General features: G+C 39.2%; 1 protein-coding gene across 2 annotated transcripts in view; it reads right to left on the reverse strand.

Annotated features, from left to right (window-relative positions):
* Positions 1 to 26,339, reverse strand: part of C23H9orf85 (chromosome 23 C9orf85 homolog) — a 225,471-nt gene that overhangs the window by 21,655 nt on the left and 177,477 nt on the right. The window contains exon 5 of one of the 2 annotated variants that reach the window (XM_070248447.1): positions 25,356 to 25,487. The exons of the other annotated variant lie outside the window; for it this stretch is intronic. The gene's annotated coding sequence lies outside the window, so the exon portion shown is untranslated. Of the gene's footprint in view, positions 1 to 25,355; positions 25,488 to 26,339 lie in introns of those variants that run through there. 2 annotated transcript variants of the gene reach the window in all.

Raw genomic sequence — 26,339 nt, forward strand, 5'->3', positions numbered from 1 at the left:
ATGGGAGTGGATGAGATCCCCAGGACAGCATTTGTAATGAAAACATTTGTATTTGTGATAAAACAAAGACAGATCTGAGGAATTTTAACACATAAGGGGTAGAGAAAAAAGAAGCAACTCACAACCCAAAAGACTGATTAAGTACGAGAAAAACTAGCAAGGTGGGTGTTTTATGAAAGTCCGTGGAAGAGAATGTTTCAAGGAGAAAGCTGTCAACAGAGTGAAAAGATGCTACAAGTCAACTTAATGGAGGGACTCAGAAGATTTTTGGCTTTAGAAATGAGCAGGTAATTGATGCCGCTGCCCAGAGTGGTTCCAGTGATGTTGTGGGGCCCATGCCAAGCTGCAGTGGGTTGAGGTGTGAGAAGTGAAGTGGAGACAACAAGTGAATACAAGTCTTTCAGGAAGTTTGTCTATGATGAGATAGAAATTGGATCCAAGAGAGGGTTTTTCAGAGACAAACAAAATGGTTACAAAATCATCTTGTAATCAGACAGAGTTTGTTTTGAATCCCTAGTTTGCCACATACATGTTGCATAATCTTAGCTGGTGCTTAACCTTTCTGAGCCTCAGTTTCCTCATCCGCATAACATGAAAAACAACATCAACCTTAAAAAGAAGTTGAAAGAAATAAGTTAATTAGATTTAAAAGCATTTAGCTCCGTGCCCGGGACAGACTAAATGCTTAGTAAGTGGGAACTGCCATTTTATTAATGCTATTCATATACTATTCAAGAAGATATAGAAATGCCCCTGGTTGAAGTCAGAAGCTGAAGATGTAGGAGAGGGGGCTAATTTGTGGAGTACAGTCCCTGAGAGGACACGAGAAGATGCGATCCAAACCACAGGCAGAGAAACTAACCATAGAAAGGAGAGTGGGTCAATGGGTGCTGAGGTAGACACGTTTGTATAAATGGAGCAAAGTAGAGCCATTTTCTGCCTGATGCTTTCTATTTTTCTGAATGATACAAGTGTTGAGGTCATGTGTTAAGGAGCAAGTGGTAGAAGCGTAGGTTCCATGAAAGCAGAAAAATTTTAAATGTCCACCATGGAGAATCCAGGAAGCTATCCGGAGGCTGCTGATAAACACGGTGGGCCTTACAAAACATATTAGGGAATTTGAATCATGTCTCAGGGAAAATGACTCGACTCCCAAAAATACGTGCATCAAATGAGTCATGTTAAAAATAGCACGTTTTGTGTTTACTGGATCACTTTGTTTCTCACTGACAATGAAATGGAATGATGGAAAACAACAAAAGCCTCCACTGCTTCTAAACAGCCCCTCATATCATTCAGTTGCATAAAGATGCCATTTTGCTCAGAGGTTTTTAAAAAATGCTGTGCATCTTTGAGAAGAGTATTGCTGTTGCTCATAATTATTGATATGACTCATCCATCCTATTGATAAGGGTGTTTACACTGCTTTAAATAGCACTGGGAAAGAGAGAGAAGCAGGCAAGCAGGTTTTTAAGACAGTAAGTTGCTGTTCTTGTGATGAAGTCTACAAGGTTGAAGCTTAACTTCAAATACAATAGATTAAATTTTGAGGGTCAGAACTAAAGGATGTGATTCTATAGTTCACACAGCAATTTGTGACTCTTTTTGGTAATCTTTAAATTATTAAAAACCCATATCTCTGCCGCAGAAATCACAATGGGAAAACATCCCACAATTTGTTATAAAAAATACCACTAATTGGTTCTTTATGCTTAGTTTGGTTGATAAAGTGTATATTTTTATCAAGCCATCATTACCAAAATAAACTAATGATGTTTGATCAGGAGTAATCAAATAGAGAGAGATTTTTTTTTCAGATCACTCACTTGAAAGAAAGAACATTTGTTCGTCTCTTCCTTTTCACAAAAATACATGTTAAGTATAAAAAACATAAAAGAACCAGCTATATTCCCATGATAATGAAGTAGTCACTGTTCACATTTTGCTGTATGTATTTCCCACATTTTTTCTAAGCATTTACACATATCTGTGTTTTTAACAAAAGAGATCATTCTATTTTGAAACCTTTTTTGATTTGATAATACACATTTATGAACATCTTCAGTGTTATTAATCTTCTGCAATTTTTTTCTTTTTTTATTTTATTGAGGTCATATTGGTTTATAACTGTGTAATTTCAGGCGTACATTATTATATGTCAGTTTTCTGTATAGACTGCCTCATGCTCACAACCAGTAGTCTAATTTTTATCCATCACCGTACATATGTGCCCCTTTACCCTTTTTGCCCACACTCTCACCCCTTCCCCTCTGCTAACCTCTAATCTGTTCTCTTTATCTATGTGTTTGTTTATCTTCTACATATGAGTAAAATCATATGATGTTTGTCTTTCTCTGTCTGGCTTATTTCACTTAACATAATACCCTCAAGGGCCATCCATGTTGTTGCAAATGGGACAATTTTGTCTTTTTTATGACCAAGTAGTATTCCATTGTACATATATACCATATCTTCTTTATCCATTCATCAGTTGATGGGCACTTGGGTTGCTTCCATGTCTTGACTATTGTGAATAATGCCGCAATGAACATAAGGGTGCACAGATCTCTTTGTATTGTTGATTTTATGTTCTTTGCATAAATACCCAGTAGTGAGATAGCTGGATCATACGGTATTTCTATTTTTAATTTTTTGAGAAATCTCTATACTGTTTTCCATAGTGGCTGCACTAGTTTGCATTCCCATCAGTAGTGTATGATGGTTCCCTTTTCTCCATATCCTCCCCAACACATATTTCTCATCTTGTTAATTATAGCCATTCTGACAGGTGTAAGCTGATATCTCACTGTAATTTTCATTTACATTTCTCTATTAGGGACATTGAACTTCTTTTCATGTGCCAGTTGGCCATCTGTATATCTTCTTTGGAAAAATGTCTGTTCATATCCTCTGCCAATTTTTTGATCAGGTTGTTTGTCTTTTTGTCATTGAGTTGTATGTGTTCTTTATATATTTTAAAAATTAACCCCTTGTCAGACATATGATTTGGAAATATTTTTTGCCAATTGGTGGGTTGTCTTTTCATTTTGTTCATGATTTCCTTTGCCTTGCAGAAGCTTTTTAGTCTGATGTAGTACCATCTATTTATTTTTTCTTTTGTTTCCCTTGCCTGAGTAGACACAGTATTTGAAAAGATGCTGCTAAGACTGATGTCAAAGAGTGTACTGCCTATATAGTTTTATGGTTTCAGGTCTTACATTTAAGAGTTTAATCCATTTTGAGTTAGTTTTTGTGTATGGTGTAAGATAATGGTCTACTTTCATTCTTTTGCATGTGGCTGTCTAGTTTTCCCAGCATCGTTTATTGAAGAGATTTTCTTTTCTCCATTGTACGTTCTTGGCTCCTTTGTTGAAGATTATCTGTCCATAGGTGTGTGGCTTTATTTCTGGGTTTTGATTCTTTTCCATTGATCTGTGTGTCTGTTTTTGTGCCAGTACCACGCTGTTGGGATTACTATAGCTTTATAGTAAGTTTTGAGGTCAGGGATTGCGATGCCTCCAGCTTTGTTCTTTTTTCTCAGGATTGTTTTGGCTATTTGGGGTGTTTTGTTGTTCCATATAAATTTAAGGATTCTTTGTTCTATTTCCATGAAAAATGTCGTTGGGATTCTGATTGAGATTGCATTGAATCTGTAGATTGCTTTAGGTAATATGGACATCTTAACTATGTTTATTCTTCCAATCCATGAGCATGGAATATCTTTCCATTTCTTTATCTCTTCTTTGATTTCTTTAAATGATATCTTATAGTGTTCAGTGTATAGGTCTTTCACCTCCTTGGTTAAATTTATTCAAATGTATGGAGACTAAACAACATGCTGCTGAACAACCATTGCATCAATGAAGAAATCAAAGGAGAAATAAAAAAACACCTGGAGACAAATGAAAATGAAAACACAACGTATCAACTCTTATGGGATGCAGCAAAAGCTGTGCTAAGAAGGAAATTTATAGCAATACAGACCTACCTCAACAAAGAAGAAAAACCTCAAATAAGTAATCTTAAATTGCAGCTAACAGAACTAGAAAAAGAAGAACAAACAAAGCCCAAAGTCAGCAGAGGGAGGGAAATAGTAAAAATTAGAGCAGAAATAAATGAAACAGAGACTACAAAAACAATAGGAAGGATCAATGAAACAGAGAGCTGCTTCTTTGAGAAGATAAACAAAATTGACAAACCCTTAGCCAGACTCACTAAGAAAAAGAGAAAGAAGGCTCAAATAAATAAAATTAGAAATGAAAGAGGAGAAATTACAATGGATGCCCCAGAAATACAAAGGGTTATAAGAGAATACTATGAAAAACTACATGCCAACAAATTGGAACCTAGAAGAAATGGATAAATTCTTAGACTCATACAACTTCTCAAAACTGAATCAAGAAGAAATAGAGAATCTGAATAGACCAATCACAAGTAAGAAGATTGAAACAGTAATCAAAACCTCCCCAAAATCAAAAGTCCAGGATCAGACGGCTTCTCTGGAGAATTCTACCAAACATTCAAAGAAGATTTAGCTTTTATTTTTTTTCCTTTTTCTCCCCAAAGACCCCAGTACACAGTTGTATATTCTTCATTGTGGGTCCTTCTAGTTGTGGCTTTTTTTTTTTAATCAAAGAAGATTTAATACCTATCCTTCTCAAACCATTCCAAAAAGTTGAAGAAAACAGAATGCTTCCTAACTCATTAGGCCAACATTACCCTGATACCCAAACCAGACAAGGACAACACAAGGAAGGAAAATTACAGGCCAATATTGCTGATGAAGATAGATGGAAAAATCCTCAAAAAATATTGCTAAACCGAATCCAGCAATACATTAAGAGGATCATATACCATTACCAATGGGATTTATACCAGGGACGCAGGGATAGCTCAACATTTGCAAATCAATCAATTGATATACCATATTAACAAAATGAGGAATAAAAACCACATGATCATCTCAATAGATGCAGAGAAATCATCTGACAAGATCCAACATCAATTAATGACAAAAACTCTCAATAAAATGGGTATAGAAGGAAAGTACCTCAACATAATAAAGGCCATATATAACAAACCCACAGCCAACATCACACTTAATGGGGATAAACTGAAAGCCATCCCTCTGAGAACACGAACAAGACAAGGGTGCCCAGTCTTGCCACTCTTATTCAACACAGTACTGAAGGTTTTGGCCAGAGAAATTAGGCAAGAAAGAGAAATAAAAGGAGTCCAAATTGGAAAGGAAGAAGTAAAACTCTTGCTGCCTGCAGATGACATGATTCTATACAGAGAAAGTCTTAAAGCATCCACCAGAAAGCTATTAGAAACAATCAACAACTACAGCGAAGTTGCAGGGTACAAAATTAACTTAGAAAAATTGCATTTCTATACACTAATAATGAACTGGCAGAAAGAGCAGTCAAGAACACAATCCCAATTACAATCACAATATAAAGAATAATATATCCAGGAATAAATTTAACCAAAGAGGTGCAACTTTTTTATTAGTTGTTATGATCTGAATGTGCTAACATTTAGAATACTAATCCCTTATTGATAAGCATTATTCCTCCACTGACATTTATTTTTTTGTTGGTGCTGTAAATTACAATAAGGTAAACATCTTTATAGATAATTCTTAGTATATAACTCATTTCTTTTATATATATTCCTAGAAACTTTAATGCCAGGTTAAAGGCTATGCTTACTTTTTAAAACATTTGCTTATTAATTCCACAAATACTTAGTGACCATGCAACAAATACTAGATGTCTATTTATTGCGTTATTAGGCAGTGGTCTGGACACCAGAAACACTTGATACAGCCAATATAGTCCCTGCACTCAGTGACCCTAAACTCTAGCTAAGACAGAAAATAAACAACCCTCTGTCACACATTGGTAAAATGACAACCAGAAAGGATGCAGCAAGTTAAAATCTCACCGTCAGTATACGGGAATGTCTATTTCCTTACAGACTCACCGACCTTTAATACTAAGCCTAAGAAAAACAATTGTCAGTTCGAAGAGTGAAAATGTTTCTCAGGCGAATTTGCATTTCTTTGATTACTAGTGAAGCTGAACCTTTTTTCATTTATTTACACTGCTCTGACATATTTTCGGGAAAATGCTGCTTTAAAAATCTGTGCAGTTGTTTGGCTTCTCTACACATCTCCTAGAGCTTTCATTTTTCTTTTGATGAAATTTCTACAGCTCTTTAGAAATAGAGTTGAAATAATCAATACTGTGATAAAAACTTATATTTATGGTGTATGACTTTACAGAGCTCATTTATCTGTATAGCACCCTAAGGAAGAATGAAGGAGGAGTGTTACATGGTACATACAAATGTGCGTTATCATAGATTCTAAAGGTATTTGATGGTTCTAAGAAAGGAATGAGGAATCCATTTGCCTTCTCTCAATGCCTGAATTTACATGCTTAATACCTTTCTTCTACATGTATATTTTTACCTCTCTCTACTCGTTCAACACATATTTTGTGCAGTAGGAAGATACCCAGAATCAGTCTGATGTAGTGACCTTAATGATTGTTTATCGACCACTATTTCCCCTGCTTCTTCTGTGTTTGAAGAACCCAATTTTGGTTCTGTTTTCTACTCCTCAGGGGAAGTAACCTTAAACCCAACTCTGGGGTCCATCCTAACCAATCCTGGTTACCCTATTCCTTTTTCCACAGTGATTGGTTTGGGTCTCAACATGTGACAAATTTTTAGCCCATAAGTTGAGGCAGAAGTCTGCTGGTCACCTCTAAGGAAGGTTTCCTCACTTTTACAAAAGATAAACACAGAAAGAGACGATCTCTTCTCACATTGTCAAACACTGGCATGTCTGCTTATGACGTCTAGAACCATGACTGCCACCTTGAAACCATAGCCACCCAACTGAAGACAGCTGAGCAGGAAATACAAAAGAATCTGGATCATTGATGACATCATCGTGCCACTGAATAAAACAACCTTGCTTAGGAGCCTTTCTTCAAGACTTCTTCATATATTTCTTTATTGTTTAAGACATTTCATCTGAGTTTCCTGTTACTTGTTGTCCACAATGTCCTGACTCATACACTCTGAACTTACAATGTAATCATAGGGTGTTACTTCACCTCTCTGAGTTCAGTTTCTTCATTGAGAGAGAGAGAGAGAGCGCGCATGAAAGAGAGAGAGGGAGAAATTGTTCTGTATATCTCAAATCATCACTTTATAAAAGCAAAATCATTTTAACATTAAAAAGATAGAAAAGACATACTTTCAGGAAAACAATTTTGGAGGCTGAATTAATTAAAACTTTTTAAATACCCAGCATTCTATCTTTATTTTCTTCATTTCTTTGTGGAGTGAAAAATTCCTGCAGGCTCTGGTTGGGAAATCATTTGCTGAGAGAAGTCATATATTCATAAACTGAATAATGGTATGAATAAATTTTTGGTTCTGTATAAGATAAAAGTTCCGAAAAATCAGAGACTATGGAAGACAGGAAGGCTTGGAAACCTTCATAGAGATGTGGGGTCACTTGCTATGTGGTCAGTAAGACTTAGATGAATTTCTGAAAAGAAAGAGGAAGAGCGTTCTGGGCAGGTAAACTGCCTAAACAAAAGCCAAACGCAGGAACAATTATGATGAAAGAAGAAGCATGGCGGAGCACTCCAGCCTCACTAGGATGGAGATTCCATGAGGGCGACAGTTCCTAAAATTAGGGCTCATGGACCTTGAGGATTCTGTATGTCTTCTCAGAGGCAATTTACACGTTTAATGTTTTCATTTCAGCACAAATCTAAAGCATTGATGTAAGTGTATGTAGATCATGAGGATGGCCGCTTAAACCTGGCCACTGCTACATCCTTACAGGCCTCGTCTGGGTATTTGTGTTTGTGATCTGGGTCATGTAAGAACTGGTTGACTAAAAAAGTAACGGTTTTTCATAATGAGGCGTACTCTGCTATATAGTTAGTATTTCCTTTTCCTTCTTTAGCACACAGCTGGACTTCATTTTCTAGCGTCTCTTGCATTTCGGTGTGGCCAGGTGCCTGAGTTCTGCGCAGTAGAACATAGACAGAAGATTCGGGTGCCATTTCCAGGTCTGGCCCACATAAGCACCTACTCCCCTCAGCACACACAGTCCCTGCTCCTTTTCCCTCTGCAAGATGAACAGAAAGGCCACTGAGGACTAAAGGCGGGTAGAGCCACAAAATAGAAGGAGACCTGGTCCCTGGAAGATAATATGGAGGCTGCGTGACCAGACTGTGATGTGAGTGAGAAGCGAAATTTTATTGGGTTCAACGTCAAAAATTCAGGACTTAGCTGTTATAACAGCTAACACTATCCTTAATTAGTACATAAAACTTTGAAAAGAGAAAGCAGATGGAGAGTTTGACCATCACGTAGCCCAGCGGTAGTTTAGACTTGCCGACCCCACGCGAATCTGCTTTCTGGGGTACCATCAGTACCAGGTTGCGATAGTTTGAGAATAGTTTTGTAAGTCAGTTAACACACAATGAGAAAAATGTCAGTTTCACATTCCAGTGATAAGTCAATCATATACCTTTAACGTAGACTTCCAAAAAGGCAGAATGCTAATCTTATCTTTAAATAAAGAAGGCAATTTACAGAGTTATAAATGACACCATTAAAATTGGCATCTGAGCATTTCTCACTACCTTGAAATTATTAATAACATTCTGAACATTACATTTATACGAACACCCCATTGCTGCAGACTCTGATTACCTATTATAGTGGTTAGCAGATACCTTTTGATAATTTTAAAGCAAATCTGGGCAATTTAGTTTCAGCAAAACAGCATCCTCTGTCATCTTAATGGTACTAATTTAAATTTTATTGGTTTTATAATTTGCTCGGTATTTTAATTCGTAGTGTAGTTTCACTTTGTGCTAATATAAGAAACAGGGATAAAAGGAACATGTTTTGTACATGTTTAAGCTTCTTATAATAAAAATAATTTATGTCTACACTGTGAATCCACGTCAGTTGCTTTTTTTTAAAGGGAACTGGAGGTTGAGAAACACTGGACTAGATCAACTCTAAAATTTCTCTTAGCGCTAAAATGAAAGCAGTATAAACTGGGCATTAGGACCAAGGTCTGCAACTAAGCCCACCTCAGCTTGAGCCCGGGCTCTGTGACTTACCAGCCATGTGCCTTTGGGCCACTCATTTAATCTCCTCAAACGCTGTAACTTAACTGAAAAGTTAGGATAATAATTATTGCCTTTTACGATTATGCTGTTGGTAAAGCACTAGCACACGGTAAATAGTAGCTTTTACTGTCATCTGTTGAAAGTCTACTCATTTGCATTCTCCCACATTTTCAAGCAATTGAGCTGTGATTTACATTTGTACAAGTTTCTGATCGTGTTAAATTCATATATATTCAAGATCAACGACTTAAGAGAATTGTTTATATTTTAAAAGTTTGTAGTTTTATTTTAAGTACAAATGAGTGACCCTAACAACCAATAATACGTAGCTTCTACATATAAAAGCAGACTCAGGTGAAATTTGACTTGGAAATACTTTAGACCGAATTAATTCTATTTCTTAAAGGCAAATAAAAAACACAATTTGTGTCTCATATATTAAACTATAATTCAGAGTTTTATTAATTCTGGCTAACCTCCTTCATAACTAGCCCAGGTTTATGAATCATGCAGATTCAGAGGCCTGTGTTCAAAAAGTCCTTTGTTTTGTGGGATGCTTGAGTAGGTTCCGTTGAACTGATGTTCTAGTAACACACCAGTAATGGACCAACTCATTCTCTCTTAATCTGGGTTCACATTGCAACCTGTGCACCACAGAAAAGAAATCCTAGCATCACTGGGTTGAAACTAATCAGAATTTCAGACACAGAGAGTTGTTTTAGCTGGAACAGACAATAATTTAAAGGAGTTTCTGTAGACACAAAAACATCAAGGAGGCATTGAAAAGAAAACAGGTGCAAAAGAAAGGAACAAACTGTCCTCTAGGATGGAGTGGAACCCCAGGAGCTGTTGTCCATTTGGAACATTCAGTTTTACATTCTAGGGACACAAGGCGCTCTTTCTCCACTAGAGGAATAATCATGTACAATTTCTCATGGACAGCAAGAGGGACTTAATGCTTAGTCCTCTTAAGAGCTCACAGTGAAAAACCACCGGCATTAGTAAAAAGCCTCCTGTCAGAAAAAGGTTATTAGGGAGTAGCAGGGCAGCACTTTCTTTTAGGAAAGTGTGTTCAGAGCCATTAGAATGCACAGAACTGGTTAACTGAGGGCATTTAGACTTCTCCCTGCAGAGACAAAGCAGAAGTCATGCTGTGCCACAGTTGCGACGGGGCACTATGGGCATCATCACTCTGAGTTGACTTCCAGCTTCCTGCATTTCACTCCATGGTCTGACCCCAGGCCAAATAGCAGGAGGATTTTTATATTATTTTAAATGCAAGCAGCTTCAACTGGAGTGTCAAGTATCAACAGATGAGTTGGGACTATTTGGACGGATGGTGAGGGGTACAGGTGTGGTGATGAACAGACTTTGGACCGAGAGGGGTATCGGTCAAAATCCCAGCTCAGCAGTGATCTTGGTAAATTACTTAACTTTTCCCTCAACCTCCTTCTCCTCCCCCGTAAAATGTCTATGAAATGCGTATGTGATTATTTTTCTTGTGATTAATTGCAATAACAACAACGAGCCAAAACATGCTGAGTACTCAATAATCATTCATTCCTTTCCTCCTGCCCTTCCTCCTCCTCCAAACCCTTCTCCACTCTCCTTCTCTCTCCCTCCCATTCTTCATCCCTTTCTTTCTCAGTATAAACCTGGTATATTTAGATCAATTCATCAATCAATGTTGGGCACCTACCATGTGCCAGGCAAGTATATGAGTTATACAATGTATGGTCTAGTCAGGGAGATTTTGTGTAAATAAATGTAGCATCATGATTTATTGATATTCTAGTGTTGTTATAACTTAATAGGCAAATGTAAAACTGTGTAATTTTTCTTGACTAAAAGCTCAAAAGTTGGACCTGAGTTTCTACCCTTAAGGGCTAAGCTTCCTCTTCCTTCGTAAGAGATATTTACTTTTCAAAATCTAGGCTCAGTGATGCAAACATCTACATGTTTAAGAAGGAAAGTGTTCCAAAGTTTGAAGGAGACAGGAGTGGCCACCTCTGGGAAGAGGTGGACTCCCCCAGACTGTGAACAGAGAGGGTGTGCTTCCGCCAGCAGTGGGGACATGCTTTCTGCTTGCACACAGCACTCCAAAGACTAAGACTCCAAAGGATGTCTAGAGACTCCTTACTGAGTACCTTGTCTTTCAAAGCCACGGTCATGTCCCAGGAGCTCAGTGGAACAGACAGAGAGTGTGTACCTGGAACAGAAGAGCTGCCTGCCTCTGAATGGACCAGGGGCATCACAGGAACCCCCATCATGGCTTTGTCCCACACTGTATACTGAGCAAGTTAGGGGTTTTCGTATGATCCACAGGGAAGAGAAGGGGATGAAGAGTCTAAAAAATAAATGATACTGTAGGTCATAAAGATGCTGGTTGGGGCGCATTCTGGGAAAGGCAAGACAAAATGAATTTGATTTAGAAAAATTAAAAAGTCTGACACCCTGCACCTGAGGTTTATAGAACAGCTCAAGCCATTCTCAAATAACCATTCTCCAACATATTATATGCTGTACTGATAGTATGATCAAAGTAGCAAATTGAAACTTGTGAAATTGCCGTTCAGCAGTTTCCTATGGTTCAATATAATACTACGGTTGCTCAGAGGAGGGTATGATCAAGGCAGAGATGGAAAACTGGTGGCCCACTCTAACTGGTTTGTTTTTGTTTTAGGCCTGTAATATTTTGAAAAATTAAAACTCTAAATGTATAAAATTGGGAGATTTTGCATAGTACACTGATTACTGGCTTCTTTGGAATAGTCGGAATATTTGAAAATGAAGGGTCCATGTTCCATCACGGCAACAATTTGCTGAAGGTGAGTGGTGAATTTGTCCCCCGTAGCATGTGTTCTCCAGTTTGCCACAGTCTCCACAATTCCCTCTTGTCTCTAAGACACTGAGGGCAGTAATCAGTAGCATTCTTTTTCCTTATACCCACCCCATCTCACTCATTCACCTGACAATTTCAGATATTTGAATCTGTGGCTCCTGGAGCTATCAAGGGAAGCTCATAAAATGGAGATGACCAGGTAGACAAAGTGAAGAAGAAGCTCCAGAAAGAAAGAACACCATTGTAAAAGGCATGGATGCATAAGAATGCCTTTCACGGTAAAGTGAAGCTGGAGTGGGTAAGAAAAGGGAGCTGAGGATGATCTGAAGAGATGGGATGAGTCAAGACAGTGAAGAGCATTGTTTGTGATACTAAGGAGTTTAGTTATAAAAGGTAATGGGAGCTATGAAAAAAATTTAAGCAGAAAAAGTAGACTCTCATTTCTAGAATTTGGAAAATCTCTCTGTTGGCTGTGAGGCAGACGGATTAGAGAAGGGAGAGGCTGGAGGCAGTGAGGTCAGCCCGGAGGCCCTTGCTTTATTCTAGTTCCTAGGATGATGAGGATCTGGACTGCTGGGCTTTTTCTTCATTTAAATAATACACAGGTCAGATATTCTGCTCACATCTACACGATGGAAAACTCTTAAAAATGGTGACATGGTCGATTATCTTATTCCAATGATTAAAGTCTGCTGTAAGTAAGGAAATGGAACAAATTCAAAAACTGGGTTTGGGAATGTTGGAAAAGGTGTGGCAGACACTGTTGGTTAGCAGCCCAATAGACATTCTCTCCATTCTTGCTACCAATTTTGTTTGGGCTGCAAAGTGCTCAGACTCACCAGATGAGTCAAAATCGGCTTAAGTCAGTCGTAACAATTCCATCTCTCTTACAGTTACTGGTCTAGGGGTGGGCTTGCAATCTATTTCTGGGTAATGAAACAGAAGAAGTTGGCTGAGGGGCTGGCCTGGTGGCATAGTGGTAAAATTCACGCACTCTGCTTTGATGGCCCAGCGTACGCACGTTCAGATCCTGGGCGTGGACCCAGCACTGCTCGTCAAGCCACACTGTAGTGGCATCCTACAGGAAACAGAGAAAGATTGGCACAGATGTTAGCTCAGTGACAATCTTTCTCAAGCAAAAAGGGGTAGATTGGTCAGAGATGTTAGCTCAGGGCCAATCTTCCTCACATTAAAAAAAAAAGAAGTTGGCTGAGGTTTTCTTGGAAAGATACATGTGGAGAGTGTCTTTTATCCTCCAACATCCTTTATTCTTGCTTTGGTCATTGCAATATGAGAACATGATGCTTAGAGCAGCTGCAGCCACCTTGTGCTTATGAGGGAAAAGCTGGGAGACTTGCATAGACATTCACTTGTTCATTGGACAAATATTTATTGGACACTTACTATTGCCAGGTGTTCTAGGCTTTGGGGATTCACCAGTAAATAAAACAGACAGTCTTACATTAGACATTTGTCCACAGCATATTGTGGAGCAGAAGATAAGAGTGTCATTATTGTTTAAGACACTGTAAGCAAAATATTCTGTTACTTGCAATCCAAAGCATTCTAATTGATATAAAAGGTTTATTATTACTAATATTAAAAGGTTAATGAAGTATCTAAGCTGAGAAGATGTTGGTAACTTTCTCATCCCCAACCCCAGAGATTTATTTGTGTGTCACTCAATATGCAGGATTTATTCCCCTCCATCAACCCTTACACACACACACACAAACACGCACACACACACACACACACATAAGGCAGGGAGATTTTGCATGGCCATCTGGAGCAGAGAAAAGAGTGATGTGGAAAAAGAAGGATTTAAAAAGTGTCTGTTATCCCCCTCAACTCTCAGGGATCCCCCCCACCCCCGCTTAGAGAAGCAGGGTTCATAAGTGAAAGCTAAAGCGTTATAAGAGATTTATAACACACTGCACACACAATAGCACCAGGTGCCATATTGCTATTTAGAGAGAACAGCATGTCCCCAATCTCTGCACAGCACAGGGTGACATCTGGCAGGAATCTCAGGGCGACTGTGAAGTAGGAATGTCAGAAAGCAGCATTCCCACTGAGGATCCTGGCCACAGTGGCTGCGCTGAAGAACTACAACATGATGGCTAGTAGCAGTGGACTTCAGTAATGATACAGAATGAGAATACGTGTGGACTTATTCCTGAGCTCAAGTGAGATACTCGTGAAATTGCCAAAAAATTGGAGATGAGCTGAAGTCCTGACATATAGCAGGAAGGGCCATGAGGAAGTTAAATTCAGGTCTTATTAGTGTTCCAGTGACGTCATTTATACCACTGGCTGGTGAGCCGGGGACATTCAGGTTACAGTGCAATATTAAAATTAAGGAAAACGACTGTAGTGTCCCTTTCCTTCATTATTTTCTAATTTACCTACAGTTTTCCTCTCTGCTTAACTAGAACCTCCCTCCAAAAAGAACCCCACACACGTATTAATTTGACAAATTTTAGATCTTAAGTATCCCAACAGAATTTCATATTTTCTTAGGGAAGAGAAATATAAGCTTTTCATTAGAAAGTTTGAGGCATAGGAAATTTAGTTAAGGAGGATGCTATAGAAATCACTAGAAGTTTATGGTCAGAGGCTCTTAAAATTGTTGGGTCAACAACTGCTTTGAGAAGCCAAGAACACTCTGGGCTTCTCTGCAGATAAAGCCTGTTTGCATGAGGACATCTGAAGCACCCCAGTCTTGGATGCAGTGGGGTCTAGGTTCAAAGCTCGTGCATGAGGTCCCTGGCTTCCAGTGGTAGCTCCCTGTGGGAGTTAGAGTGTGATGCTGAGGAAACAAAGTCCATGAATTTGCCCTGCCTGCTGGTCAGTTAGCATTTTGTGACTCCCCAGTGCATCCCTACACCCCGTCAGAATCCAGTAGGTGTAGATGGATTCAGTGCTGAGAAATCCTCTCTCCAAGTAGGAGTCCTTGCTGGCACAATGAATAGTTTCATATTTCATCGTGTCCAGCTGAGAGCCTTCTTTTCCAGCACAACTGATCACCATCAGACGGAAGGACTGTAAAGAGTAACTGACACTTTGTACTCATAGGAGAGTCCTAATACCTACCTAACCAAAAGTCACTTCATCAAGCACTAGAAATGTTACCCCATTTCCTCTCACAAGAGCTATATGAGATTATGAAATATGACTCTCATTTTACAAATGAGAAAACTAAGATTAAGTGGCCCGACCAAGGTCATACAGGTGCCAAGTGGCAAAACACATACCCCAGTGTTATGGTCTGATTTCTTGTGTCCCCCCTAAATTCATATATTGAAGTCCTAACTCCCAATGTGATGGTATTAGGAGGTGGGGCCTTTTGGAGGTAATTAGGTTGGGATCAAGTCTTGAGGGTGGAGCTCTCGTGATGGGAATAGGGCCCTTATAAGAAGATGAAGAGATGCCAGAACTTCCCCTCTCCACCATGTAAGGATTAACAAGAAAGTGGCTGTCTGCAAACCAGGAAGATGGCCCTCAGCAAAACCCGACCATGTTAGCACCCTGATCTCAGACTTCCCAGCCTCCAGAACTGTGAGAAGCACCTGTCTGTTGGTTAAGGGTCCCAGTCTATGATATTTTGTTATAGCAGCCCAAGCTAAGATGTCCAGGATGGCTAAGTCTGTTTTTCACCCCTACGCTTCTCGCTTTCCAACTTACGTAAACGTTATCCTTTGTAATCTTAGTCCCAAGTGGCAACTCCAAATTAAACAGGTTAATAAAAGCTCAATGCAAAGACTCCTAAATCTCCTAAAATGATTTCAAGTAAATAAAACCTGCTTTTGAAAGACAATGAAATGTACTGGCATTGAAAGGAGAAAAAGATGTCTTTTCACTTAATTGTCAAAATCCCCCCATCTATATCCTGCCCACATAATTCTCAACTAATAATAGCCTATTTCACTCAGTGTCAGCAAGGAATACGGAATGCTGTAATTCACATGTGTGTTATTTTTTTGCATATGCCCACAAACTATAATTAGCAGATATCTTCTTCAAACGTCAAGTCAAACATTTTTGAGAGTTTTTTCTTGCTTACAGAAAATTCAGGAGCAAACAGCTTGGAAAAACATTTAAAAAAAAAAAAAAAAAGGGAGGGGGGCCAGAAAAACAAACTTTGTTCTATCTCATATCACGATTTGATTTTGAATCTATCATCACATTTGCTAATCCTTTTTAAATCATGTCTGAAATAGGTGTGGCTTGAAGCAAAAAATATACCCATCATAATACAAACATCAAAGAAAACATTTCAAAGAAATGACAGCAAGGGAGGGCATATAAGAAAAGAACTAAAAACGGACTCACTGGATTTAAAGATACGAAGCTTACTGGTGACCTTGGCAAGGGGCATTTCATTATTGATGAACATGAGAGCATAGTTGCAGTGGGTTAAAAAAATTATGGCACCTCCATACAATGGAGTGATCCGCAGTGGTTAAACAGATTGAGGTGCATCTTTAAGTACTGTTAGAAATATGTCTATGAGAAAAGCAAGTTGTAAACAACATGAATAGCATGATTTCATACTTGCAACAGTAAAAATATCAGTGTATAGAAATGTACATAGGTGCCGGCCCGGTGGCGCAGCGGTTAAGTTCGCACTTCCGCTTCTTGGCTGCCCAGGGTTCGCCGGTTCAGATCCCCAGTGTAGACATGGCACCGCTTGGCATGCCATGCTGTGGTAGGCGTCCCACATATACAGTAGAGGAAGATGGGCACGGATGTTAGCTCAGGGCCAGACTTCCTCAGCAAAAAAGAGGACTGGCAGTAGTTAGCTCAGGGATAATCTTCCTCAAAAAAAAAAAAAAGAACTGTACATAGGTATAGATATAGATACAGATAGAGAGCCTTATTTGTATGCTTGTAGATGCATGGGAGGATTGTCTGAAAGAACACATACTTGTGCCAGAGACCACTGGGGGCCCTGTGTCACATGCCCTTGGTCCATCTGTGTTTCAGCCACAGCTGTGGTAGATAATTCCACACAAGCTCAGATTCATCATGATGATGTCCCACCAAAAGAGCATGCCTGTGGTCTTTCCATTCTCTGCCCTGGGGACTTCTCAAGGGAGCCCACTGAGCCTTGCAAACAAGAGCCACCCAGAAGGACAAGTGAGTGAAGTCCCTTATGAGAAACACTCAACAAAGGGGGAATGAGAGATAATGGACAAATGCGCCATCCCACCGACTGTAGTCTTTAAATGGACAAGTCTGGGAGTCAGTCTGCATACTTTTGTTTTTATTGTGGTAAAATATACATAACATAAATTTGCCATTTTGACCATTTTTAAGTGTACAATTCAGTGGCATTAAGTACATTCAAACTGTCGTGCAACCATCACCACTATCCATTTCCATGACATTTTCATCATCCCCAACAGAAACTCTGTACTCATAACCCAATAACTTCCCATTCTCCCCTCCCCTCAGTCCCCGGGAACCTCTATTTTTTCTGTCTCTTTGAATTGGCCTATTCTAGGTGCCTTGTATAAGTGGAATCATTTAATATTTGTCCTTTTGTGTCTGGTTCATTTCACTCAGCATAATGTTTTCGAGGTTCAACCACGTAGCATATTTCAGAATTTCATTCTTTTTTAAAATTTGAATAATTTTGAGATATAATTGACATATAAGATTATGTAAGTTTAAGGCAAACAATGTGTTGATTTGATACATTTCTATCAATATGACTACCACCATAGTGTTGGCTAACTTCTCCATCACGTCACATATTTGTCATTTCTTTGTTGTGGTGAGAACATTTAAGATCTAGTCTATTAGCAAATTTAACGTATAGTATTCTATCGTAGGTATAAACTGCATTTTGTTTATCCACTCATCTGTTGATGGACACTTACGTTGTTTCCACCTTTTGGCTATTGTGAATAATGCTGCTATGAACATGGGTGTGCAAGTATTTGTTTGAGTCCCTGTTTTAATTCTTTGGGATACATACCTACGAGTGGAAATGTTGGTCATGTGGTAATTCTAACTTTAACTTTTTGAGGACCCGCTAAACCGTATACTTCTAAGTCCTGGTGGAACTGGACCTCAGAATCCTGATAATGTGCCCATACATTGGTTCCCTCTTCTTTCCTGCCTCTCTTTCCTGCTCCGTGTGACCTTCCACATCATGGGATACCTACACTGAAGTCCTGCAAGTCCTTGTCTCAGGCTCTGCGTTTAAGGGACCCTAAACTCGGACAACACTCATCTCTAAGAGTGATTACCTCTGGGAACTGGACTGGAGAAGGGGAGGCATTCACTTTTTCAACTTTTGTGCCTCTGTCACTTTTGTCTTTTTGAGTGTTTAAGGTTATAATTAAGAAGTTCCAGAGTCAGGGTTATTCTATTCTTGCGGGACATAAGTAAATGACTCTTCCAAAACAAAATGAACCAGAAATTGATCATTCTTGCAGCTTTGTGCCTCAAGAGAGGCAAATAAGGGAGCTTTAAAGGTTAATTTTTTAAAAAGGCTCTTAAATTCTTGATCTGAAATGATGTTGTTGTCCCTAAAGCTGGATCCCTGAGAACTCTGCCCCAACTCACGTTCAGACTTGAGGTATCAAGGTTCCCTCCCCCATCCTTCCACCAAACTTCCAGTCCTTCCTCTTGTCCCTCTTGACCTCCCTTTTTCTCCAAGTGTATTATGCCCTCCTGGGTTCACTTTCTTTGCCATTTAGTCTAGACTCCATGGGACTTTGCTTCAACCATCATTCTGCCATCCATTTTTTATTCCTTTGTCTCTATAAGGCACTCATCCTCCAATTTCTAACCTGGATGAATCCAAACATTTGCCTCCACGCTGCTGAGAAGTTCTGGAGAAAAGGACTTAACGTTCTTAATGATGTAGCAATGGAGCTGCTGATCTTAGCTGATTACGATGTCTAATATCAGCAGACCCTCCCCGCTATTAGCAGTGCTACACTGCATTTATGCAAGCTTAATCCTCGCTCCCAGTCACTCCCCCTAACACCAGCGCCCACACTTTCAGCTGATTTCTTTGATCCATGTTTCACAAAGAAGGTGGAGATTAAGTGTTAAATCAGTTTTATTTAATTGAAAATAATCTGTATCTGAACATATCTTTGGAGAGCTAAAATTTACAACATCCTTACTAGATGCTGGGTACTGCACTAAATAATACGGTAGCTAACATTTACTGAGTATTTGTTGTGATTGTGTATCACAATACCTGGCATCTACTAAGCACTCAATAAATGTGATACCCGCTCAACGCAAGGTCGACATAAGGGAAGCCATGTTGTAGAAAAGAAACCATATTGTAACTTGGAATGGCCTCTGCCTAACTCACCCAGCTGGATATGCACCCACCAGGAGATCCACCTGCTCTGTAGACTTTATGAGCCCTGCTTGTGCGTGTACCTCCCAGCTGCAATAAGATGATAACTTCGTTATGTTGAGTTCCTTAGGAACGTGACAATCCCTGGACAGAGAGTCTATGCTGATAGCCACCATCCACGAAAACTGAAAGATCTGGTGTGGCGACTCGCAGTCTATAACACCACAGGGTCAACATTCCTAGCACCCTCCCCTATAACCCACTGGCCTATATAACTGCTTCAAGATCCTGTGCCCCTCTTAAGATGGTTCTTTTGGACGTTAGTCGGCTATCTTCCCTCTTTCTAACAAGCTGTAATAAAATGCCCTTTCTCTGCCACCATCTTGCCTCTTGATGATTGGCTTTGTCTTATGGTGAGCAGATCATGTCCTTTGTGTGGTAACAAATGTCAGCTACAGAATGATGGACTCAAATACAGATGTTTGCAGATATGGCTTCAGAAAGTAGAGTGATTGGTCCAACTCTGGAGCCCATTAACTTAGTCCCTACTTTCTCCCTTAAAAGCTTTTTATAAACATTTTGGCCTATAATCTTTACAATATCAGCTATCCTATGAATTACGTATTGCATTATTGTTCTTTTCTCCCTTCCTCCTTTTATAGATAGACAGACAGATAGGTAGATCAATAGATAGATAGATGGATAGATAGATAAAGATATATTTATAACTTAGAGAGATCCAACATCAAGATCTTGATTACAGAGCTAGTAGCTAGGAGATGCAGAAATTAAACACAGATCTCTTTGACTCTGAGCCCACATTTAAAACACTATGCAATGCTACCTCTAGTGCATACCTATAACTTTACTTACTGCATTTGTGATATTGTGATTTGTAATAAATATATGTTTGGTCTTCCTCCACTGTTCTTGGCAGAGAGCTCCTAAAACCCTTGAATTTCCTAAGAGATGAGAGCAATAAAGGTAACTTTTGTTACGTTAATGAGATAACTTTAGGAAAGCACCTAAGGATGGTGGCTCTTTGCCAGGACCAACCATGTGTTTAGAGGGTTGTAATTTTCAGTCCCACTCCCTGAGCTTCAGGGAGCGGGGAGGGGCTAGAGGTTGAATCAATTGCCAAAGGCCAATAGTTTAATCAACCACGGCTATGTAGTGAGCTACCATAAAAACCAAAAAGGACTGGGTTCAGAGAGCTTTGGGGTTGGTGAACACGTGGAAATTTGGGGAGAGTGGCACACTCGGAGAGTGTCTGGGCCCCTCAGCCTTCTTCACACCTTGCCATCTTCCATCTGGCTGTTCCTGAGTTACATCCTTCTATAAAAAGCTTGGAATCTAGTAAGTAAAATGTTTCTTTGAGTTCTGAGAACCACTCTAGCAAATTAGTCAAACTCAGTCAGAACCTCTGATCAATAGCTGGTTGGTCAGAAGCACAGGTGACAACCTGGGCTTGCAGTTGGCATCTAAAGTGAGAGTGGAAGTGGGCAGTTTTGTAGGACTGAGCCCTTAACCTATGGGATCTGACACTATCTCCTGGTAGATAGTGTCAGAATGGAGTTGAATTGTAGGACACCTAGCTGGTGTCCAAGAAGTGTTTGATGATGTGGGGAAAAATCCCACATGTTGGAATTTGGGTGCAGAATCTTAGCATCTCTGAGAATAAGGTTTTTCCCCTCATCTTAAGCCAAATTAGTGAAACCATCTGAGGATCCCAATCCTTCCCAACTCCTTTAAGAACTTATTCTATCAGTTTCCTTCTCTCTTTCCTATATCTTCAATTTCTCCTTTTTTGTTGACTTATTTCCTGCAGATGCTCAAGTCTCTCAGACATTAATAAGTCTCCCCTTTGGAAGACAGACTCAATGAGTCACACCAAAAGATAGAATTTAAAAAGTCAGAGAGATAGCAATAAGATATAAATTATATGGAAATTAGATGACCATTTCAGGAGCTTCAACATCTGAAGAGTTCCATAAGGAGAGAACAGAGAAAACAGTATCAAAGTATCAGAGAAAGAGTACTAGTGACTAGTGTAACCACAGGCCCTCCAGGACCACTTCAACCAACCCCAACTTATCAACAGAGTAATTAAGAGCTATCTTTCAGGAACTGAGACCCCTTGTCCAGTTCAGGCTGGTTGAGACCACCAATCCATCAACTGGGCCTGTGCAAGTGCTTGATGAGTTACCTTTTTTGATATTAAGGAGCTAAAAACTCCACCCTCAGATCATGGTAATGCCTCCATTTTGTGCACATGTGTCCTATGAAGAGGCATGAAGCTTGACTACACTTGCACAGATCATCAATTATCTCACTTCTCCTCACCTCCAATCATCTTTCTCCACACTTCAGATCACCCTGCCCTTCATCCCACAAATTGTACCCCAAGCCATGGATCAGGGATCTGAGAGCACATGCCCCCTCTCTCCTTGCAGATCAATACTGCAAAATAAACCTACATTTCTTTACCCGAAAACTGATGCTGTAACAATTGGCTTTTTTATATGCATCAGGCAAGAGAACCTCAGTTTTTGCAGTAACACTAGAACATTTCCTGAAGGTCTTAAGTATCCAGGTTTGAAGACCCAACAAGTGTGTGGTGCAATAAGTGACAAAGAGATCTACAGCACATCATCGTGAAATTTCAAAATGCCATGAATAAAAAAAAAGTCTTCAATACTTTCAGAAAGCAGGAGTATATTAAGTCGAATCAGAATGGCACTGAATTAGGACAATGCAACAAAGGCTTCAAAATTCTGAAAGAAAATTATTTCCTACCTAAAATTTCATATCAGGGAAACAATAAATAGACATCAAATGTAAAGGTAGAATACTGAAATTTTCAAAACTGTAAATATCTCAAAATATTTCATCTCTTAGAACCACTGAAGCGTGTGCTTCCAAAAATCAAGGGAATAAACCAAGAAAGAGGAAGGCACAGGACCTGGGGACAAGGGAGTCACAGGCACTTAGCAGAGGGAAGTCCTCAGAAGACAGCAAGTCCTACAAATACAGCTGTGCTTTAGGTCTGTAATCAGCAAGAGATGATAGGAACAACGGCCTGTGGGAGATCAGAATTTGCTACCCCAAAATGTGTCTCTTTGGCTTCATTATTTTTAAGAACAAAAGACTCTGAAAGAAACTTTGACCTTCCCCCTAACTTCTTAAAAGGATTTAAGGTAGAAGGCTTGTTCTAGGAAGGAGCTATCACCATAAGATAACTCTAGTATAATAACAACTGAGTGTGATACACAGGGAGGAACCTGACAAAGGCTTTTTAATCAAAGTCTTCTTCATCTCTCATTATTTTTGCAAGGCATGGTCAACATTTGCTTATCAAACATTTGCTTTTCCATCTCCATGTAAACTGCCTTCCTCCCCTTTGAAGTCTCAAACAACTACCCCCATATCTTCCTTTGTCTTTAGCTAAAGACAGGATTTAAGGTGGTGATTTCTGCCATTTTGGTGAGTTACTCAGTTTTCCTGGGTTTCTCCCATGTGTACATGTTACTAAACTTTGCTTGATTTTCTCCTGTTATTCTGTCTCATGTCAACTCAATTCTTAGACCTGGCAGAAGGATCTAGAGGGTAGAGGAAGCGTTCTTCCTCCCCCACAGGCCCAAGCAGGGAAGAAACAGTATTCACAGATAGTATGAGGCACTCTAGGGAAAACAGTGTTGAGACATTTTATAATGCTCTTAGAGCATTTTGGAAGAACTAACACAATGTACATGGAAAGAAAAGAGTCAATAATTACCTTTAAAAAAAGTTATACAAGCAATGAAGTAGTACAGTATTCAGCAGGAAAATTCCTATACCATATCTTCTATCTTATGATCCATAAATGTCAGCAGGACTTTTTTTTTTCACTAGACAAGCAGATTCTAAATTTTATTGGAAAAATAAGCAAGCAAAAATAGCTGGGAAAATTCTGAAAAAGTCAAATATTAAAGGTACATTAACACTTATCTTGTATATGAAAAGACAGTACAAATCTACCAGGAATTAAAACAATTTGGCAGTGGTGCCTGAACAGACACATCAATGGAACAGAAAGAAGCACCCAGAAATAGACTGAGATACATATGGGAATTTAAAATATGATAAAGGTGGCATTTTAATTCAGTGTGGAAAAGATAGGTTATTCAGTAAATAATGATAGTACAGTACAACTGGTTAACCATCTGGAAAAAAGTAAAATTGGATTGTTTCCTCATTTTTATAACAAAATAAATTCCAGGAACTGGCCTGGTGGTATAGCGGTTAAGTTCGCGTGCTCCTGGGTGGCCAGGAATTCGCTGGTTCAGATCCCAGGTGCAGACCTGTGCACCGCTTATCAAACCAGGCTGTGACAGGTGTCCTACATATAAAACAATATAGAGGAAGATGGGCATGGATATTAGCTCAGTGCCAATCTTCCTCAGCAAAAAGAGGAGGATTGGCAGTGGTTGTTAGCTCAGGGCTAATCTTCTTCTTCAAAAAAAAATTCCAGACAGAAAGGAATTAAACTTAAAAATTGAAATTATAAATGCACTAGAAGAAAATATGGGAAAATATTTCTCTAATAGTAGAGTAGGTAAGACCTTTCTAAGCAAGAAACAAAATCTAGAGGATGTTAAAGAGCACACTGATATACTTAAAACAAACGAATTAAATATTTCATCATGAAGAAATACCATAAACTAAGTTGAAAGTCAAAGATCAAATCAGGGAAAGATACTTGCAGCACATTAGACAGAAAAGAGGCTAATTCTGTTAATACACAAAAACATCAAATCAATAAGAGAAAAATCTACATTCCAATAGAAAATGATCAAATAATATGAAAAGAGTTCACAGAACAAAAAATACAAATGTGTTTTAATGAATAAAAAGGTGATAATTGAATATAAAATGGCACAGCAATATTTCTTTTTCTTTTTTTGCTGGGAAAGATTGGTCCTGAGCTAACATCTCTTACCAATCTTCCTTTTTCTTTCTCTTTTTTTTTCGTCCCCAAAGCCTCAGTTTGCATATTCTAGTTCTAGGTCCTTCTAGTTCTTCTTTGCAAGCTGCCACCACAGCATGGCTACTGACAGACGAGTGGTGTGGTTCTGCACCTGGGAACTGAACCCGGGCTGCCGAGGCAGAATGCATGGAACTTTAACCACTTGGCCATCAGGGCTAGCTCCACAGCAATATTTTTCACTTACAGGTAGGGAGGCAGATTTATAGCAAACTGTACAGGCAAGAAAGTTAGGAAATAGACACTATCACACATTTTTTGAGGGCGTATAATATGGAACAAAATCTTTGGAGGCAATTTGATAACGGTTATCAAAACTTAGACCCCATAGTTACTTTTCTAGGAATATATTCTACAGATTTGTTTACACATGTGAGCAAACTTAGAATGGTTGTAGCATATTTATAGCAGGAAAAAAACAAAGCATAATTAAATACCATTAGCAGGATTTTGGTGATGGTGTATCACTTTAATGGGAAACTCTGCAGCTATTAAAAAAGGAGAAGATAAACCTACATCAACAGCTATGAAATGCTCTTCTAAAAACATTTTACACAGAAAAAAAATCAGAAGACAAACAAACAAGAAACAAGACAGTATAATTCGTAGGCTTCTAGTTGTTTAAAAAAAGCAAGAAGGAGTGTGTATATGTGCATATATATGCTTATATATTTATATGGAATATCTCTTGAAGGCTACACAAGAAAGTGGTAACAATGTTTTCCTGTAAAGAGACAGGCTCAAAACAATGATTTGTGCCCCCATTATCTATTCTCCAGGTATTCCTCAATAATAGAACCCCAGATTTTAGCTAACCTCAAGGCCAACTGCAATAAAGATGACTTTTCCCAGCTTTCTTTGCAAACAGGTATGGCTCAGTTCTGGCCAATGTTGTGTCCTTCAAAAAGGATGTGTGCTCTTCCCTTTTCCCACTTCCTCCTGCCTGTTGGCTGGATTGTGGACCTGCTTCCTGGAACTCAAGCCACCTACTTGGAGTATGCGAGAAAAGCCTCATTTTGACAATAGCAGAGCAACAGAAAGGCATCGGAGTCCCTGAAAGTGGTGGCCTCACCACGCCAGCCTGGGACTGCTTGCCTCTGGAAGTTGTTTCTGTGGAGGAGAAATAAGATTTATCACGTTTAAATCATTGGTATGTGGGGGTTTGTGTCATTCATAGCTGAAGCCAACCCTAACTGATTGAGAAGGGGGGGCTAGGTGACTCGGGGAGCAGGGGTAGAGGGGAGACACCTATCACTGAGTCCACTTTACAGTTTAGAAACGTGCCAGAGTAGGGACAGTAGCATGAAAAGTCTTTATAAAGGAGTCTATTTTCTCTTTTCTTGAGCGCCTCGAAGCTTTCAAGGGCTGTGGGAGCATCTTCATCCCTTATCACAATTCCGGTTTATATTATTCATTAAAAAAGCTTAAAAGCTCACATGACAGATCAAATGATTTCTTACTGAGGATTCTGAGTGTGAGAATCTATGAAAATAAGAGAGATATGTGTGTGTGTGTGTGTGTGCATTGTGCAAAGGGGAGAAGAACATTCATCTTGGCATACCTCAATCTCAGTTGGGTTCTTCCTAATTATAGATACTCTGAGGCTGATGCTTTTTCTACCATCATAAATTAGCTTGTTTGTTACTGGATCAATTCTTAGCTGGAGTCATTTCAATGCCCTGCTAAGAGAAGCAGCTATCTTATTTAACTTAGGATGTGCTGACAAGACTGCCACACATCCACGAGAACCCAGAAACATTCTCCAACAGAAGGCGTGATACATAGCAACGATGTCAGTAATCTCTTTGCTTTCAATTTTGATTTAGGGTTATTATTTTAGGAGAGTCAAAGAAAAGAAAGTAAATTTGGAAACACTGACCAGGATGCTGGGCTACAGGATGCCTTCCCGTTTTTCTAACATATTTCTCATTATGGACTACTGGTCCTCAATCCAAGCTGAGC

The sequence above is a fragment of the Equus caballus genome, chromosome 23, assembly GCF_041296265.1.
Source record: "Equus caballus isolate H_3958 breed thoroughbred chromosome 23, TB-T2T, whole genome shotgun sequence".
Lineage (NCBI taxonomy): Eukaryota > Metazoa > Chordata > Mammalia > Perissodactyla > Equidae > Equus > Equus caballus.